Here is a 19,013-nt window from a genome sequence, read left to right as displayed (position 1 = left end):
ACCCCGAGAGCTGGCTGAGATTATATGCTCTGTGATACAGCTGACAGACAGACATATAGATCTGTTTATGTCAGAGGCACATGCTATTGGAGAACATTACATAAAAGACAAATAGAGGTGACTAATACATTTCTGTTGATACTTTTGAACGTACTTCATGTCCAATTCAGTCAGCTAACATTCTGGAGACAGCTCCTCCAAACAATAATGATCTAAATCTGTTGGTAGTCCTTATTAGAGGCAGACCGATCCATTGGCCAGCCAATATTTTTGTATTTACTTCTTTTCCGGCATGGCTGATACTTTTTATGAATTGCTGCTCCTTTCATTAGCTATCCATTGTCAAATCTGTTGATTATTTTTTCAATTAATCGATCAATAATCAGATAGCAAAAGGTTCCTTAAAGAAGATTTTTTACTTAATCGAACAAGGTGAAATAAAAAATTTTCCACTTGAGGAGTTCTGGATAGAGCATTTTGACGGACGAATAATATTTCTTAAATGTAAAATGTTTACAGATTTGTTTTACAATTTAGACATAACAGCTGCTTAAGGTGGGTCATTCTGTCGGCTAAAGGCATGTTTTAGAGTCTCGATTAATCAATTACTAAATGAGATGATTATTTCAATTAATTAATTATTATTTCAATAATTGATTAATCCGATTAATTGTTTCAGGCTAAAAATTATGTTTTTGTTTTTTTTTTGTCTTAACTGAGTCATTTTATCATGCAAATGAAGGAAGTAAAGCAAGATGGGCTTCAGGAAGCCTGTATTTTATAGAAGTAAGAAAGATGTGGGTTGGTCATATATAAACTGTAAATTGTTGAACAGATATTTTTTAAACAAGATATCCAAGAAAAGGGCTGTTGCTATAAAAATGTTGGGATTTATTCTAGAAGGTAACAACTATTTAACTGAAACCCCCTAAACATATCGCTTTAATGCATGCTAACAGGACACAAATGTTTATGGGGTAAATTATTTAAAATTCATAATGAAAAGTCTTTGGATTAGCAGTGGAATAATGCACGAAGATGGAGTTTCACAGTTGTGAAGTTTTAACAGTTAGAAATTATGAATAGATAAGTGGCTATACCAGCTGTATATAAAAAGCAAAAATAACCTGACTTTTTCAAAAAACTCTTTCCCCATATAGAAAGCACTCACTGGCTTCAACATGGCACTTAAAAGCATAAAACCAAAAGAAATGTTAGATGTATGAGCAGGTGTGTGGAACCACTGAGCATGAGCGAAACCATAAGTGCATGAAACATATGGACACATAGTGCATCCATATGTGCTGTTGACAATTTATGGATTAACTGACAAGGGGGGGTGTTTTTGTGTCACTGCAGACGAAACAGTTGTGTGATTAATTGAAGAAAACCATCATTTGTTTTATTTAACGTTTGGAGGCAGCACAGCTACTGTATAACAGCTGGGATCACAAATTTCAACAGAAGATTTTTTACTTAATCGAACAAGGTGAAATAAAAATTTTTCCACTTGAGGAGTTCTGGATAGAGCATTTTGACGGACGAATAATATTTCTTAAATGTAAAATGTTTACAGATTTGTTTTACAATTTAGACATAACAGCTGCTTAAGGTGGGTCATTCTGTCGGCTAAAGGCATGTTTTAGAGTCTCGATTAATCAATTACTAAATGAGATGATTATTTCAATTAATTAATTATTATTTCAATAATTGATTAATCCGATTAATTGTTTCAGGCTAAAAATTATGTTTTTGTTTTTTTTTTGTCTTAACTGAGTCATTTTATCATGCAAATGAAGGAAGTAAAGCAAGATGGGCTTCAGGAAGCCTGTATTTTATAGAAGTAAGAAAGATGTGGGTTGGTCATATATAAACTGTAAATTGTTGAACAGATATTTTTTAAACAAGATATCCAAGAAAAGGGCTGTTGCTATAAAAATGTTGGGATTTATTCTAGAAGGTAACAACTATTTAACTGAAACCCCCTAAACATATCGCTTTAATGCATGCTAACAGGACACAAATGTTTATGGGGTAAATTATTTAAAATTCATAATGAAAAGTCTTTGGATTAGCAGTGGAATAATGCACGAAGATGGAGTTTCACAGTTGTGAAGTTTTAACAGTTAGAAATTATGAATAGATAAGTGGCTATACCAGCTGTATATAAAAAGCAAAAATAACCTGACTTTTTCAAAAAACTCTTTCCCCATATAGAAAGCACTCACTGGCTTCAACATGGCACTTAAAAGCATAAAACCAAAAGAAATGTTAGATGTATGAGCAGGTGTGTGGAACCACTGAGCATGAGCGAAACCATAAGTGCATGAAACATATGGACACATAGTGCATCCATATGTGCTGTTGACAATTTATGGATTAACTGACAAGGGGGGGTGTTTTTGTGTCACTGCAGACGAAACAGTTGTGTGATTAATTGAAGAAAACCATCATTTGTTTTATTTAACGTTTGGAGGCAGCACAGCTACTGTATAACAGCTGGGATCACAAATTTCAACAGAAGAGTTTGTCTCTTTCACATTGGGGGGACCCTAAAACTAAAGCTAGTTTTCATTTAAATATTATAAAATTAAATTTTTTTTTTCTGGATTTGAACATTTATCTTATTATTTTTTTTTTTTTACCATGTTTCATTTTTTGGATAGCTCTGACTTTAACTTTTAAAACGTCTAGCACTTCTTTCACAGTTTTCGAGGTGCTATAGTTTAAATGACAGGACTGGAAAACAGGAAAATATACAGTATGTATGCAATTTTCAGGTAAAAAAAAGCCAGTTATCTGTTTTTTAAATGATTTAAATAAGTTTAAGTGGAAAATCTGATGATTTGTATATTTCTGGTGGTTGCAGTTTTGTCAAAACTGTCTGCTGAATGATAAAATAAAGTCTATCTAAAGATTTAATTACTCTTTTTTATGGGTTTTTGTCAATAAGATTTTTTATACCACATTATTTTGCACTGAATGTATTTAAACTCAAGCAAAAGGATCAATTGGAGACAAGTAATCCACATTTCATCTTTTCACCCCTATATACTGTATGCACACAGACAATGTTTAACTGAAAGATGAATCATCTTAAGTCCATTCCCATCATGCTACTCAGCCCAGAAAGGCTAAATAGAAGACATCAGTGAATCATCATATTGCACTCTAATTAAGGCTTTAGGTTATATCTCATGAAATGTTTTTTTTGTAAAGAATGGGCATTTTTTTGCTTTGCAGACTATAACAACATCATAGGTACACTATGTCAATGCATCTTTATCTTCTTTCCTCAACCCAAGGTAAGTGGAAAGCTTTAGAACTCCCCACAGTGTTGGGGTGTTAGAAATTACCAGAAACCTCCTTTATGTTAGACATAAGACAGATTTATTTTTTTCATTTTGTATACAGGAGTGTAAACAAAAAGAAATTTAGTTTGAAACAGCTCTAGACAATTTCTTTTTTTTTAAAGTGCAGCCTTGAAAACAGTAATAAATACATAAAAAAATAGTCATATAAACATATGACTGTATATTTACAGTTCTAACAGTTTTTTTTTTATATAAATAAAATAACAAATTTTACACAACATTCAGCAGTTTAATGGCAGTGTGGAAGAAAGTGTTATGGAATCCTCTTCCCAGAGGGCAGCAGTGAGAACAATCCATGGTGGGGGTGTGAGGGGTCATTGATGATGTTATGGGCTCGGGACACGCAGCGCTGGGATGAAATGTCTTTTATGGAGGGAAGAGGAGCCCCGATGATCTTCTCCGCTGTTCTTACTATTCTTCTCACTTTCTTCCAGTCTGAGGCACTGCAGCCTCCACACCACACAGTGAGACAGCTGGTCAATACGCTCTCTATGGTGCATCTGTAGAAGGTGGTGAGGATGGATAAGGGCAGGTGGGCTCTCCTCATCCTCTACAAGAAGTACATGCGCTTCTTTGCCCTTTTGATCAGTGAGGTGGTGTTTACATTCCAGGTGAGGGTGTCTGTGATGTGCAACCCCAGACACCCTCACCTGGATGATGTGAAAAGCAGGCCTCTTAATTTTGTCCACTTTGCTAGTTTTGGCAGCAACCCACTTTAACATTAGATTAACCAAAATTCTTTCTGGGATAAATTCAGCAAAGTCCCAGACACATTCAAAAGCTATATGTCCATAATCACATGATGGGATCAATCAGTATCTTCAATCTTTTCAGCTTCACATCCATGATTTGAATCTTTTCTTAGCAAAAGTGCCTCTAAAAATTCTATTTGTTGACTTTCAAGGCTTTTGGAGTAAACCAGACATTCATTTTCAAAAGAACCGTTAGGGGATTTTTTTAGCTTTCTGGCATGGCTGGTTATCCTGATGGGAGTAAAAATTTTAAGTTGTTTATAAACAGTCTGAACGATTGATATAAGAATACATCCATGCTTTTATGCTCTTATGCCAAACTGACCCTTCACTCTGAATACCATACATTTAATACAGACTCATTGGCCCAGGCAACATTTTTCCACTTATTCTTCCTTTGTAATTTTGGTGAACCTGTGTGAATTATACCACCGTTTTCCTGTTTGGAGCTGACAGGAAAAAAGCAAGAAAATTACCAAATCTAAAGACGCTTGACATGGTCAGGGGGCAGACTGCAACGCAAAAAAGGTGTGCAACCACCTCATATTTAAGCATTGCCTAATCAGTAAAAAGGTTTAGAAAAAACAATGACTGTAAATTACTGAAAATATGTTAATTAGATGGAAACACATACATTTAATCTTTCAATAGCTGTTCTCTCATTTATATTCATGCAATAAATGAGTTTTTGCATTTTACTTATCTAAAATTCTCATTTACATATATTTCATATATTGCAATTCATTTCAGATATTTTACTATATTTCTAATTTATTTTCAGCTAAGTACTTTCTTTCCCTTAGAATTTTTTTTTAGTTCATACTACAGCTAAATTTACATGAGTTTGTCCAGTTTTGGTTTATTTTTATTATGGACCTTTCAGTAATTTTGAGTTCCCAAAATAATTTACAAGGGAACATTTCATATTAGCTGCTCTTGGCTTGTATTGCTTATTCACACTGAAAGGATAATTTGTCTAAGAAATTATTATATCAATTCACATCAAAACATTTCATTAATGTACTTTTTTTTCTTTCTCTAATCAACCAGCCTAAATGCATAGTAAAGGTTTAACTTATATCCTAGCTTTTTGAGAGGCTCAAAGAAAGCGCTTTCCCTCTCCCTCTGCTAGTCAAATGCAGTTATCTCTGATGGTCAACCTACTAGCACATATTTGGTGTACTTATAAGCGCAAGTGAGTCCAATCCTGACAAGATTATCTTTTGTTGCCAGTCAGTTGAGTCTGAAATCTGGCAAACAAAATAATGCTTTTACCTCTTTTTACCTCTTCTTGCCTCTGCAAAAATAATTAAAGCCTTATTCTAGGGGAGAGCTGTAAAGAGGAAAGGGGAAAAGAGAGAACATGGCCCACAAAAGCATATTGAGCAGTTTGTTGTCACATCAAGGCCATTGTTTCTTGGCACCACAATAGTGAATGATGTTGGGCAGACAAATCTGAAAATCAAGAGATACTAAATGCTCTTTTCACCATTTTTTCTACATATTCAGCTTTTTTGCTAAATGTGAAAACAATTATCCTACCTCACCAACATAACTCTACTATAATCAACTGTCCATATGTGTGTTTAAACAGCTGAATTTCACATACTGCAGTAATTGATCTATATTATCTTTACATGATGATTTGAATAATTGCATTCACATAAGCCACATTAGTTATTCTTGCTCTCCCCGCAAATTGAATAAAGTATGGATTAAAATCCAGTATACAGCCCTTATGTAGAGTTGGGGTCTGAATGATGGATTCTGCAAATGATAAATGTGGACAAACCACAGCCCAAAGGACATGAGTTTGTGTGTTTATGATGCATTCTGAGGCTTTCAAATTGGATTTTTTTTCCCTCCACAATTGTTTTTCTGCCAATTACTCGTAGCTGTGTCATCTATTTACTTGTCTATCATTTATCATATTCTTGATATTACTTTGATAATCAGTCTTATACTGTATGAACAGTGAACAATTTTATTATACACTAAACCATTTTATTATACACTAAATCCAACTAAAAGTGTTTTATATTTGAAGGGATGAAGGGATTTGTTTTTTTTATCATAATTTTTATCACACTTATTAACAATATGACATTTTTGTAATGTGCAAAATATGTAGCTGGAAGTTATTGCAGTGGTATAGCAAGCATCAATTCACATCACTATCTTATAAACACTATACTGAGATGTTTTTTTTCTTTTCTAGATAATAAAAACAGGGAGATATTTAATTGATTAAAAATACAGCATATAAATGAAAAATAGACAAATAAATTTTTTATCAATATGGCTGTTCGACGATAAACTCTTGGCCCAAAATACGACAGATTTGTGCAAATAATTTTGCTGACCGAACAATTAACACAATTAACAATAGCTGAATATTGAATAAACAAATATGTAGCTTACATTAATACGACGCATCTTAGCTTTACTCCCACTGCATGCAACATTAAAATCCTTAGAAGTCTTTCTTACAAAGTTGTCAAAGGGGAAAGGTGTAACTTTTTGCAATCAGGAGGTGCTAGAAATGTTTCTTCCAGGTATAGAGCCAATTAAGGCCACTGGCAACACTGTATTGTTGCAAAATGAGACAGTCTCCTCCCATGTTTTAGAATTGGATAGCAGCCCACTTTAAAACAGCTGATTAAGTCACTTATAAAGACAAAGCCAAGTTGAACCCTCTAGGTTAAATCCTACATAAGAGAACCAAAAATATTCCAGAATATGTATGTTTATTAAGTTTTTTTTGTTGTCCGACACAAATGACCAAATATTGTCATTCACTGATGGATCTGATCCTCTTGAGTTACACAGGTGAGGCGTTGAGAGTGGCAACCCGCACAGAGCATGAAAAATTATTTAATATATCTTTATTTAAGCTAATACTTGGGTCAAAACTTACACAGTGTTGCTTTTAAGTTAACAACTGTCCTTTTGATATCAACACTTATCAGTCTGCAACCAAAACATTCATTGAAACCAGAGTTTATAAAGTTAACTTTTTCCACAAGCAAAAGGAAAAAAAATGATATGGTGACGATTAGGTTCAATTTTGAAGGTGGTTGGAATTCAAAGTGCAACATATGCTTAAGGGTTGTAGCAAATCTTGAATATCGCATCACAAATAACTCGATGTTCTAATAAATTCAGTTGGTCAACTGTAGTAGAAAGGTAGAAAGGTTTTGTTTTTTGTTTTTTTTATTATGACTGGTCCAAAAAATATCTAAATAAAAAGTTACTTGGATACTGGATACAGAGGGTTAAAGAAAACGTTCTGATGCTTTTCTTTGTTTTAAAATACAGATACAATTAAAATACAATACTAAATTTACTTTTTTTTACTATTTTTCAAGGCTGAACTTTTAAAAAAGATTAAATTGTCCAGACAGCTGTTCCAAACTAAATTTCTTTTTGTTTTACACTTGTGTGAACAAAATGACAAAGAAAATCTGTCTAAGTTTAACAATGGGTAAAGGGATATTCACCTCCAGAGCTTGAGGGCCTGCATGTTTTAGAATTGGCACATCAGATTTATATAGATGGCTGCTTATCAGGCATTTGCTAATCCCCTGAATCGGGTGATTTAAAAATTAACATATGGAGCCTAGACGGAAGTTCAGTTGAAGAAACTCATTGCTTTACTTCATGCACCTGCGACACAGCTTTGAACCACACCTCCATGGATGCCAATCGGCATCCAAAGTTCATCTTAAAAGGCCTCTGATCCATAGCTTCTCTACTGCGTGGTGTGCAGGCATTGGTTGCGCTGTGACTTCATTCAGATGACCCTGTTTCAGCCCAACTCCAGCCCCTCCTCCACCATCACAGCCTCCCAAACTCTTACTGCATTCCGCCTCTCATTTTAACCGGTCCGGCAGAAGACTGCCATGTTGAGCCTGGTTCTGCCAGAGGTTTCTTTCCAATGGGGAGTTTTTCCTCTCCACTGTCGCTCCATGCTTGCTCATCATGGACAGGTTCTCTCAGCCAGTGTTATCCAACTGGACTTCCATCTTCCAGGTTCCTGAGTGAAGCTCTAGTATCAGCTCACGCAGTCCAATGGATCTCCCCATAAAGCTCAGCAGACCCTCTCGCTAACCAGCAGTCTACAGACTGACCAACTTCATCTATCTCCACTCCACCGCCAGTTTCAGGCCTGGAGGTAAACAGCCCTATTCTTTACTCCTGTTCATGCATATCTATCAAAATTCAGCGCTATTTTTCCTGCCGAGGTCTGAGTGCCAAAGACCAAGTAATTTTATCAATTAATTTCTCCTAATTGTCCTTTCTCTTCTTGTGAGTTTTTCAGATTGAATTAAAAGTCGCAGTGACAATCGAGGACTGAAGTTGAATACCCCTGCTTTACTATATCCATTTCACTCTCATTGCCTTCTGCTTGGCAAACAAATTACTGGAAAAATAACATTTTATGGCCATTAAACAAAACAACAAAGTTTATGTAAGATAGTACATACAGTACGATCAATCTCTTGTCCTCTTATTTTCTAACTCACACTCATAAAACTTCACCACCAGTTTCACATTATTTATAATGTTTATGTATTTAGCAAACGCTTTTATCCAAAGCGACTTGCAAAGTAGGCATTAGCGTGAAGGGTCTTGCCTAAGTAGCCACACTGGAAGCTGATTCCCCAGTGGGGATACAAACTGGGGCTTCCTGTGTGCAGATGGGTGACTTACCACTTGAGTTAGCCAGCTGTTATTGTAGTAGGTAGTTAAACTTTTTTCAGGTGCATGTTTGCCTTGCTGTTTTTGTTTGCCTTATAATTGACTGGCAACATAGAAAGTCCCAAATTCCATGCTTATGACTTACTCTTGATTTTGACTGTATGATCTGGTTGAACTGTAAAGTGCCTTGAGATGACATGTGTTGTGAATTTGGCGCTATATAAATAAACTGAATTGAATTGAATTGAAACTCTGGGACACCCAAGACCTAAACTAGGTAACTCTGTGACACATAAATTAAGGCGTCCATCCTCTTAAGAATTAAAGAAAAAAAAAATTGTTTTCCACCACTGGTTACCAAAAGTTAAATGTTGTGCAAGTAAAATTTTACTTGAAGTTAAATAACCAGGTGAGCAACTGTTTAATGAAGGGATTTATTTAGAAGATGCTGTACTGGAGGAAACAATTCCACAAATAAGATGTATGGCTGAGGGTATTCCATCACAGTACAAGCTGTTTCACATTTACACAGGATTTGCAACAGCTAACTACAATGGATTTGTTATTGACTAATTTGACGCTAATGAAAAAAGAGTTCAGTAACAAAATTTAGCCAATCTCTTCCTTTCTCTGCATCCTCCATCATTTATTTTTGCTCTAATTGCATTTCCCCTGACAGAAGTGATTCCCAAAGCACTGTGTCTCCTTTGAGGGTTTCTTTTCCTCAAGCTTCAATCCGAAATGAGAGTCACCATTTTATATAAGGAATATAAAATAAATTGCATGAATGGAAATGTGATTCTGAGGTGGATTCCACTTACTTTTAAAAAGTTCTGTCCAGAGGCTTTTTCACTTCCCACTTCTGAAATCTTCTTTTATGTCTTTTATAGGCTGACTGTCTGCATGTGTTTAGAATCTATCTCCATTCACAGAGAAACTGTGGACCTAAACAAAAACGTATGCTGATTTCATATCTAAAAATGATGAAGCCAAAACATCTGATCAGGTAAAGTATTCTTTTTTTATATACCCTGATGAGTTGTATTATTAAGGGAACATGCTTTTATTCACCCTTTTTTATCAACATGAAACTGTGTTAAACTTCAGATCAGCAACATGCGACTCGTTTCTGCCCTGGTACCTATGACATGGTGCAGATTTTGGTTTGTCTTTGCTTTGCTGAGAAACGTCCTATCTGGATGTTACTCTAAAACCTGTAACATGGAATATGGCCATAGAAATAGGTCAGAGAAATAGACATAATCAGATCATTTCAGTAAAGAATTTCAAATTCATCATATTCAAATGTATTGTAGGTTTTTCCTTTTTTATTGTTAGTCTGAAATGTGAAGTAAAGAGTTCTGCTATGTAGCTATTTCTGCAATACAAAGAAAACTTATTTCATGATCCAAAACTTATGCTACAAACTAAGTTGTATTATAAAAGAGACTATCGTGACTATTCAGACCATTGTACTTAAACAAGAAAATACTGTTTTTTCACTGGGTTAAAGCCTTAATTTTTAGAATCTCTGTCTTCATAGTTTGGATCATTAAATTTTAACTAGATTTACAACAAGTTTGCAGTTGAGATTTTGCAGTTTTGCAGTTGAGATTCTGTTGATGGTTTGTTGTCAGTGCTAAGTTTGTAATACAGTTATAGATGTTCATTTTAATGTACAATTTTGACTTTCTCACCAGTACAGATGGTGTGGCATACAATTCTTTCCTTCTGTACCTGGTCTCAGTGGTCAACCACACTGCAATGCAGATCGCTGTGCCATTATATAATTTTGAGATCCAGACATGTATGACTAATTACAAATTACTAATAACAAATCCACACCTACAATAGAAAAGGAAGACCTTGGCAGATATGGCTTGATATGCCTTGACAGTGCATGCTAAACAAAAAGACAGCTTGTTTTCAGAGATAGTCATAAGAAACATTGCTGCAGGGCAACCTACCCTAAAGTAGTGTGAATATGAAAACAATCAGTATGTGTTCTTAAACCCAGGAGATGCCCAACGGAAGTTTAAAACCAACAGTGGATGCATTTGAACATGGAAAAGCACATCAGGCTCTTAGGTTGCAAATACATTCAAATGGGACAATTCATACAAAATAGAAAGTTGGTGTGTCGCAGATCATTCAGGTGTCCATAAATCACCGCTCTGAAAGCTGAAGTGTTTTTGAAAATGCTTTTTCCTCTTAATTCTCACATTCATCTTTCTTCATAATCCTCACTACTTATGATTCAAGAGCTTCGCTTTGACAAGAGAAGTAAGAAATATATTTTGGATTTAAATTGCCTCCTGAAAAATTAACAACCTCCCTTCGTCTAAATGTCATGACACACTAGTCAGCGTCTCAGGATCTTCATCAAAAAAATGAAAAACCTGAGCATATATATATCAGTAGATAGCAGCAATTACATCTGGTTGAAATGCATGCAGCAGTTTGAGATTCTCTGCCACTGAGCCTGTAAAGTTCCAACTAAGTTAGAACCCTGCTGTATTTTGGTTGGACACACACATTAATTTGATGGCAAAGTTTTAGGTCTGACTGGAAGAGAGACATGTTGGCAAAAAAAAAAAAAAAAAAAAAAAACATGTCTGCTTTGTTGAAAATGCAAAAGTAAAATATCTGAATTCCAAAGTAAGCCAGTCCCCCTATATGTTTATCAGGAAACACATAGAATAAAATGTGCTGGGAAAGGTTCAGATATGTCTTTAATCTGTCTTTTTATGTATGAAATGCAAGTTTGAAAAGCATGAAGATTCCCCCAAATAACATTGACTAAAACAGATATGTTACAACAATGTTGCTACCTATTTTCTAAAGTTTTTCCAGATAATTACATTGTTACGATATGTGTAGCAACACCTATGACAGTTTTCTAAAATTCCACTCCAGTGTCCTGCACTCCAGGAGTCTGTCTCTCTTTTAATACACCTGAGTCAAATAATCCCACCATCAACAGGATTTAAGAGAACATCCTTAAATCCTACTATAGCACATTGCAGCTCCAAGATCCTGCTCCTAGCTTCTCTTCCTCCACCTGTTGTGAATTCAAAAGTATGCTGAATCCGGACAACCTTCAGGACTTCAAAATCACAGTTTATATCATCTGTGATGTTTTTTTTTGTTGTTTTTTTTGTTTTTTCAAAGAGGGAAAAGTGATAAGCTTCGCTTACCTGCACTGTCTGCCCCTCATTGTTTTTTTGTTGGTTTTTTTTGTGCGGCTCAAAGAAGATAAAAAATGTTCTTTATACTGTATCTATATAGATACTATATATCCACTTTCTCTCCTTGTAAAGTTTGTTGAAGTTCTACTGTTTTTAAGTAGCGTGATAAGCTGCACTTTCTACTGTCCCTATGCTTTTTGTGGGGCTCAAAGAAGATCACTACTTCATCCATTTTCTGTCCTCCCCAACAATCATGGGTAAGGTATTCTGTTTCTGTTTTAAGTAGGGTTGTCACGATACTAAACTTTTCAACTCGATACCGATACTAAGGAAAATATTCGATACTCGATACCATTTTCGATACCACAAGGATAAAAACAAAGAATCCAAAATTCTACAGAAATATTTTCATTAATAAATAAAATACAATAAAGGTTGTATGCTGTGCACTATATTAAGCAAGCTTGATAAAAAACTTATTTTAAGTTTCCTTTCTTGGCTATGCTTTGCACACATAACAATGAAACTAGCCAAACCGGTTAAGAAACAAAAATAATTCTCAGCAGCTGCAGTTCTTACAAAAAAAAAGTTTGAAACTGAAAAGTGCGTAGAATTATTCAATCACACAGTGTTCTGAAAGTGCATTGTCCTCTATTCTGCACTCTAGATGAATGACTGCTTAGGTGCCACTGGTGGTGGCACTGTATCGATACTTTTAAAAACGAGTATTGTATCCAGATACAACTTTTCAGTATCGATACTTTTTTGAGTTTCGATACTTTTGACAACCCTAGTTTTAAGTTTTATTGACTATGCACTGTGCAACTCACAACCTGACTATTTTCCACTGCCATTGAAATATTTTATTTTGTATTTTTACGCAAAGAGGATGAGTTGCCCTTTGTTACCACGTCTCTCTTCTTGTAAGACCTATGAAATTGCCGCCCAATTGCTGAGTAGTACGATATCTCTTTTGAAGCTATGCAAGTCCATTTGAAGAAAATCGTGTCAGTTGTGTTCATCCCCACTGATTTTCAATGAGCGCTAAACGCCACGACCTCGTCCAACATGATTTTCTGTCAAATTCCTATTTGGTGTGTTCATGGCTTAAGAGTCCTTACTATTAGCTACATGGAGGTGGACCCTTTGTCAGCATACTAAGGACGTAATCTGATTCAGGTGTGTGGAAGAGACACATCTACAAGTTGCAGGACACCAGAGCTTGAGGACCAAAATTAGACCTGTGACCTGTAGTTCAAGAAGAAAACTGCCATCAATGTATTGCAGTAGTTTTTGGTTGCAACTGCTATCTAGTACACAGTAATATTTGCTTATAGTGAGACCAATCCGACTGCTTTATTCTGCCTCTAAGCCAGCAGTTCTGTCCCCGTCTAAACGTCATCATGACGTTACTGCTGACTAAAAAACATAATAATATGTCTGAGGTTTTCTTTCTTACTTTTAGTGACATCTTGTGTTACCCCCAAACGCCAGACATCATTTAAACATTGTTTTTTTAGGCTAAAGCTGGTTGTTCCATCATAGTCTTGATTTAGTCCAGAAATAGTCGTTGAAAATTGGGTTGCAAAAATTATGGATTTTTACCATTCACTTTTCAACCAAACATAGACATTGTTTGGAAGTAAATCAGGTTGTCTTTTCAATGTCTTTTAAACCAATTTTTGTTCAGTGGGTAAAGGCACTGTATATACTTTTGTAATTTAACAGTAAAATAGGTAACTTCGTCTTTTATCTGACAGTGTTCTTCTGTCTCTGAATTCCTCAAACGATAGTCTCCAAGCCATTCCTCTGCTTAGCCCCTCTCGTTCATGCCCAAGCCATCTGCTCCATGCACCCTGACATGTGCATGAATGCCCAGGAGAAGCCCAGTGGAAGTAATCGTCTGTTACCACTCAGGCTTCAACATGTTGTCTTCCCCACTGCATCTACCCCCTTTACCTTGCAACAAACATCCAGTGTGTGTGTGAAAGAGACAGAAAGGGAACAGGAGGGATTTAATGTAAGGGAAGAAATGATATTGCTCAAATTCCCACATACTGGATTAAAACTGAGTTGCACACAATCTCTCTGCACCTGATGCCAAACACATGCCTACGCATAGACTGTACATATGGAGTAACTTGATGAGGAGTTTTATCGCTTGTACTTAAGATAACATTATGCATTTTATTATCTATCTGGGATTTATATTTGCTTAAAATTCCTAAAGAAAATGTAATTTGAGGTTGCATTTGATGACAAAATATTAATATATTAATATATTCAAAATATTGGAAACCGTCTGCACATGATTTTTAACCTTTAATGTCATGGTGTGAGAAATATCTTAATCCTTACATATATATGTAAGTTTAGGTGACTAAATAGTTTCTCAATCAAATGCAAACTATCTACAGTATCTTGCTACTAAGTCCTGGCTATGTCACAAAGCCTCCTTTTACACCCATTAAAAATAATACTGTGCTCTTCTTGGGCCAGAGAACATTAAACACTCAAAATGTAATGGCTATACATTTAACTTGTCCTGGTGAAACCCGTACAATGAGGCTTTGAAAGCCTGACATTTGTCAGATGTGCTGCAATTATTTTAAAATCCTAAACTTTGTGACGGTTGTTAACTTCTCTAACTTCTTTTTCCTCCTCCTTCTTCATAATAGTTACATATACCGAAAAAAATATATATCTGTATTTAAAGCTGATAAAATGTCCCTCCTCTCTCTTGAACTTGCCCCATAGGTGCAATTTGAAGGTGTTGGGGGTTCCTTGCAAATAAGAGCTCTACTCTATTAGAAGTGCAGCAGATGTTAATCTGCACCAGAATGAAGTGGAGCTTACTTTTATTACTATTACTTTACAGTAATGCCTAAATTAATGTAACATTGACTTTGCAAGTCTTGTAACAATTTAAAAAGTCACAGGATTTCATTAAAGGGCTTTATAAAAAAAAAGATAATAAACACCTACTGTATGTCTGAGACACTTGAATGTTACTGATAAAAAACCTGAAAGCAAAACGTAAATTCCTTTTAACTCTACAATTATAATATATTGTGTGTTTACCTATTAAAAATAGACCCCCAGAGTATATAAATGTTTTGGTTGACAGAACAGAAAAAAAACTTTAAGGAAAATTATGATTTCTAAATGGTTTATGTTCCATTTATTCAATATACAATCTCAAACTGCACAGCAATATACCTTTAAGCAAAGATATAGTGTAAATTTAGTGCTATAATTAAAGTCAACAAGCTGCTTAAAGATGGCTGAAAATAATGTCTTTGGTGAAACTATCTCTCAGGAACAAGGACAAGGGTAATTTTAGGTTTTATTAGCCCATGAACAACATTGATTAATTTGAATCAAATGCTACCTTAGAAGAAAAATCTCTCCTGTAGGCTAATCTTGTTCTACACTTGACTTTTTAACGTCTTACTGTGATAATCTGTAAAATCACCTGAAGCACTGCGTCTTTCTGATACCATTTTCATATATATGTAAATAACAGTGAAGGTAAAAATCCAGCAATTGCAGCTCTTAAATCTATCTTGTATCTTTCCATATCTCTTGCGTTTGTCTATATATTTTTTGGGTTACAAAACTGGCAAAATGTAATTGGGTTGTATATCTGTGTTTTTCCAATTCCGCTTTTTCCTGTATATGCACAAGACAACATACACTCTTGCTGAACAGATAAGTGTAGAGCATGTCTGATTAATTATTCTTCTTTATACATATCTTCTTCTTACACTGCATACAAAATAAACGTACATACAAGCAAGAATCTTCAAAAACAACATTGAATTTTGCAACAACAGCAAAAATAATTATCTTGACCAAACTACAGTGATTTGTATTACATTTTTTCAAAAGAACCAAATAAAGTTTATCATATTATGTAAGATAATTTTCCTTCTGCACTCAGCAAGTACAAATTTCTGAGCCAGAAAGGCTTAAAAGGGTTTTTATTAAACAACTGAGACATATATACAAAATTATCAAAAGAATGTTATTAATTACTAGTTCCTACATTATTTACAGTAAATGCAACTCAGAGGCTGTGTGGTCACAGTTGCTGCCTCATAGCAAGAAGGTCGTGGGTTCAAATCCCAATCCCTTTCTGCATATATATCTATATATCTATATCTATATATATAGATATATAGATATATATATATAGGGCATGTAATGCATATAATGTGCATAATGTTAACATACATCTTAGTAGCCTGAAATTTCTTTTAAATTGTACTTTTTTATTGTTCCTCTGCAATCCCTAATTGTTTAAATTAAGATAAAGACTTGAAATGTATCACTTTAGGTACTGAATTTATTTATTTTTTCTTTTAATACTTTAATACATTTACTTATTAGTGTATTTTAATTTACTGGAGTGCATGTGAGAAAAATACTAATGTCTTTAGCACATAACTATTGGAAGGGCGATGATATCAAGGGAAGGCTGGGCTGGGATAATTAGCAGAGCTTATTGATTTTTCTGTTAAGGTAAGACTGATCATTTTCAGTTTTATACATTTTATGTTCTCCTTTTAAGAAGCACGCAGCCAACAACTTTTATTTTCACTAGAGAGCTTGCGATGGCAGTACTGCGCTTCAACAACGTGACTGCATCCCGACAACAGAAGGGGAGAGAAAGCGGGGATGTGAAGGTGGTTGCAAATTTATTCAGATCTTCATCCAATGAAACCAATTCAATACACGTGCGCCCCCCATTGCCACTAACTGGAGCATACCTCCTCTACATCTTTACCAAGACGCACGCTGGATGGATTTTTTTTTCTCTCTTTTTCTAACACGCTTATGTTAAATTCCTTACCCGATCCTGCACCAAAACTCTGCAGTCTGCGCTAGGTATTAAATGAAATGATTATTAAGTGAGATGTGATGAGATGATCCACAGTTAACGACTGATCGCTCGTCCTGAGACGGGATGGAGAAGTTGTGCCAACCAAAACGCCGCAATGTGTTATCCATCCTTTTTCGATCAAACCCCCCCTGCAATTTAAAATGATCATCCAGTTTAAGAAATGTATTTTCTATATTTTCAAGATGCAAATTTTATATGCTTGAGTTTTTTTTCTTCCCTTTTTTTGTCTGTACTCGTACCTGTGTTGAACCGGCTGAGTGCGCACTGCAGCAACATTATGAATTAATAGAGATTAACGCTGCTTTTTTTTTTTTTTTAGCTCTAATTTGTTTATGTCTAAGTTCCAGCTGTGCTCTCGCTGCCAGTATGCTGCTGCACTTTGGGCAAGGAACGCGTTAGAAGTCACAGCGTCTCGGCTGATCAACAGAGGGAATGGATCAGAGATGAATGGGAAACAAAGTACTTACAGCATCTCCCTTCCACAGACCTCCAAAACAGCGCTGTGAGATGACATTGCAACAGTCCACTCTCTCCCTTCAATAACCATGCAGAGGGGGGGGGTAAGAAATCACTGAATCTCTGGTAATAAATAATTCCAAGCGTGCTTTAAGAAAAAAAAAGATGAAAATCCTTTTGTCTTAAAACCTCACATTGAGGTGGATAAAATCACTGTTTTCCCTCTCTTTTTGTAATCCAATCTTCATCGTGTGTGCGTCTACACTGCTGATTCTCCACTGCAATCTCTGTTGGCCCCCGCGCATTGTAAGGGGGGGTTGGAGGGGGGGCTAAACTTGCCTCGGTGTGATTACAGCTCCCTGTATCTCGTTATTCTTTGTCCCGGGAGGGCAGAGGAGGCGCAGCGGGGGTGGAAGAGGCAGGCGAGCGGCCACCGGACGCACGCGGAGACGCACAATGTACATGGGGATATAGCCGCGTGCAGTTTGCGGCGCTTCGGGCAGCGAACCGCGAGTTTCTCTCCTCTCGAGCGTGTGCGCACTGGTGTGTGTGTGTGTTCTGCAGATGCAGGGGCAGCTGGATAGTCTGTCTATGCTCAGATCTCTGCGCTAAAGCTCCGTCTCTAACTCGCTCAGTTTAAGATAGGGAAAATAGAAAGTCTTTAAACGCAGCAAGGAGCCGTTAACATTTTACCATCAGATTTAACAACAAGCCCCCTTCTTTCTGACAACAAACGGTCCCTCTAGTCATGTCTTTTGGGGACGATTAAAGTGTCAACCCCTGCGGAAAACCATGATCACAACGGAACTGAAGGGGGGAAACAGAGGCGTAGCTAGAATATTATTTTATAAGGGTGGCCAGGCAATAACCAGTATACACTAAGGGGTGGCCGAAAGTAGATAGGCCCCAAAACCTCTCGGTCAATCTGCGTTCCAACAGGAAAATTAATGAGCAAAACATCCATATTTTCTAAATAAGGCTTAACTATATTTTCCCAAAGCCTTTGCCAAGAAATACACAATTAAATTCAAACACCTGTGCTTTCTAGATAAAAGGTATAGTGGGTAGAATTCTTTCAGGTTTGAGTTTTGGGGGAATATATTTTCCATTGTCTTTATTTACTTATTTTTATCAGTAATCATTCTGCATAAAATTTATATTTACAAGTGCTAATATCTACATAAATTGATTATTTAATACGTTTTTATTACAATTGTTATTTATCTATGATTTCATTGTAGACTCCTAGATTACTTGCAGAGACACAAAATGTTCTTTTAACCCCATAAAACACAAAATCTATTTCTGCTTGAATTCTGTATTTATCACCTTTAATGTTAGTTTATTGATGTGCATAATTAACCACAGTGTTTTTGTTGTCAAGTAATTGTTAATATAATAAAATGTTTTGAATACCCCAGGCCCCCCATCTAGCTCCGCCCCTAAGGGGAAGGGGGGTACCTTTTTTTTCAACCATTTAAATTAATAACTTGACACAAGCACACATTGATGTTGGTACACGATATATAAACTAAAATAAAAACACTGGGCTAACTGATGCACATATTAAGTGCATTTTGTAAAATATTTATTTTGAGAAACCTTATTTTTAGTGTAAACCTACTGGGTCTTACAA

The 19,013-nt window shown here is 35.7% G+C and overlaps 1 protein-coding gene across 1 annotated transcript in view; it reads right to left on the bottom strand.

Annotated features, from left to right (window-relative positions):
- grin2aa (glutamate receptor, ionotropic, N-methyl D-aspartate 2A, a) overlaps positions 1 to 17,901 on the bottom strand; it is a 233,492-nt gene extending 215,591 nt beyond the window's left edge. Inside the window, exon 1 of the mRNA XM_038271938.1 lies at positions 17,389 to 17,901. The gene's annotated coding sequence lies outside the window, so the exon portion shown is untranslated. The remainder of the gene's footprint in view (positions 1 to 17,388) is intronic.
- Between the last annotated feature and the right edge of the window lie 1,112 nt (positions 17,902 to 19,013).

The sequence above is a fragment of the Cyprinodon tularosa genome, unplaced genomic scaffold (genome assembly GCF_016077235.1).
Source record: "Cyprinodon tularosa strain WSP-4 unplaced genomic scaffold, ASM1607723v1 ctg811, whole genome shotgun sequence".
Classification (NCBI taxonomy): domain Eukaryota; kingdom Metazoa; phylum Chordata; class Actinopteri; order Cyprinodontiformes; family Cyprinodontidae; genus Cyprinodon; species Cyprinodon tularosa.
Note: the sequence above shows the minus strand (reverse complement) of the source record. Positions and strands in the feature narration are given on the sequence as shown.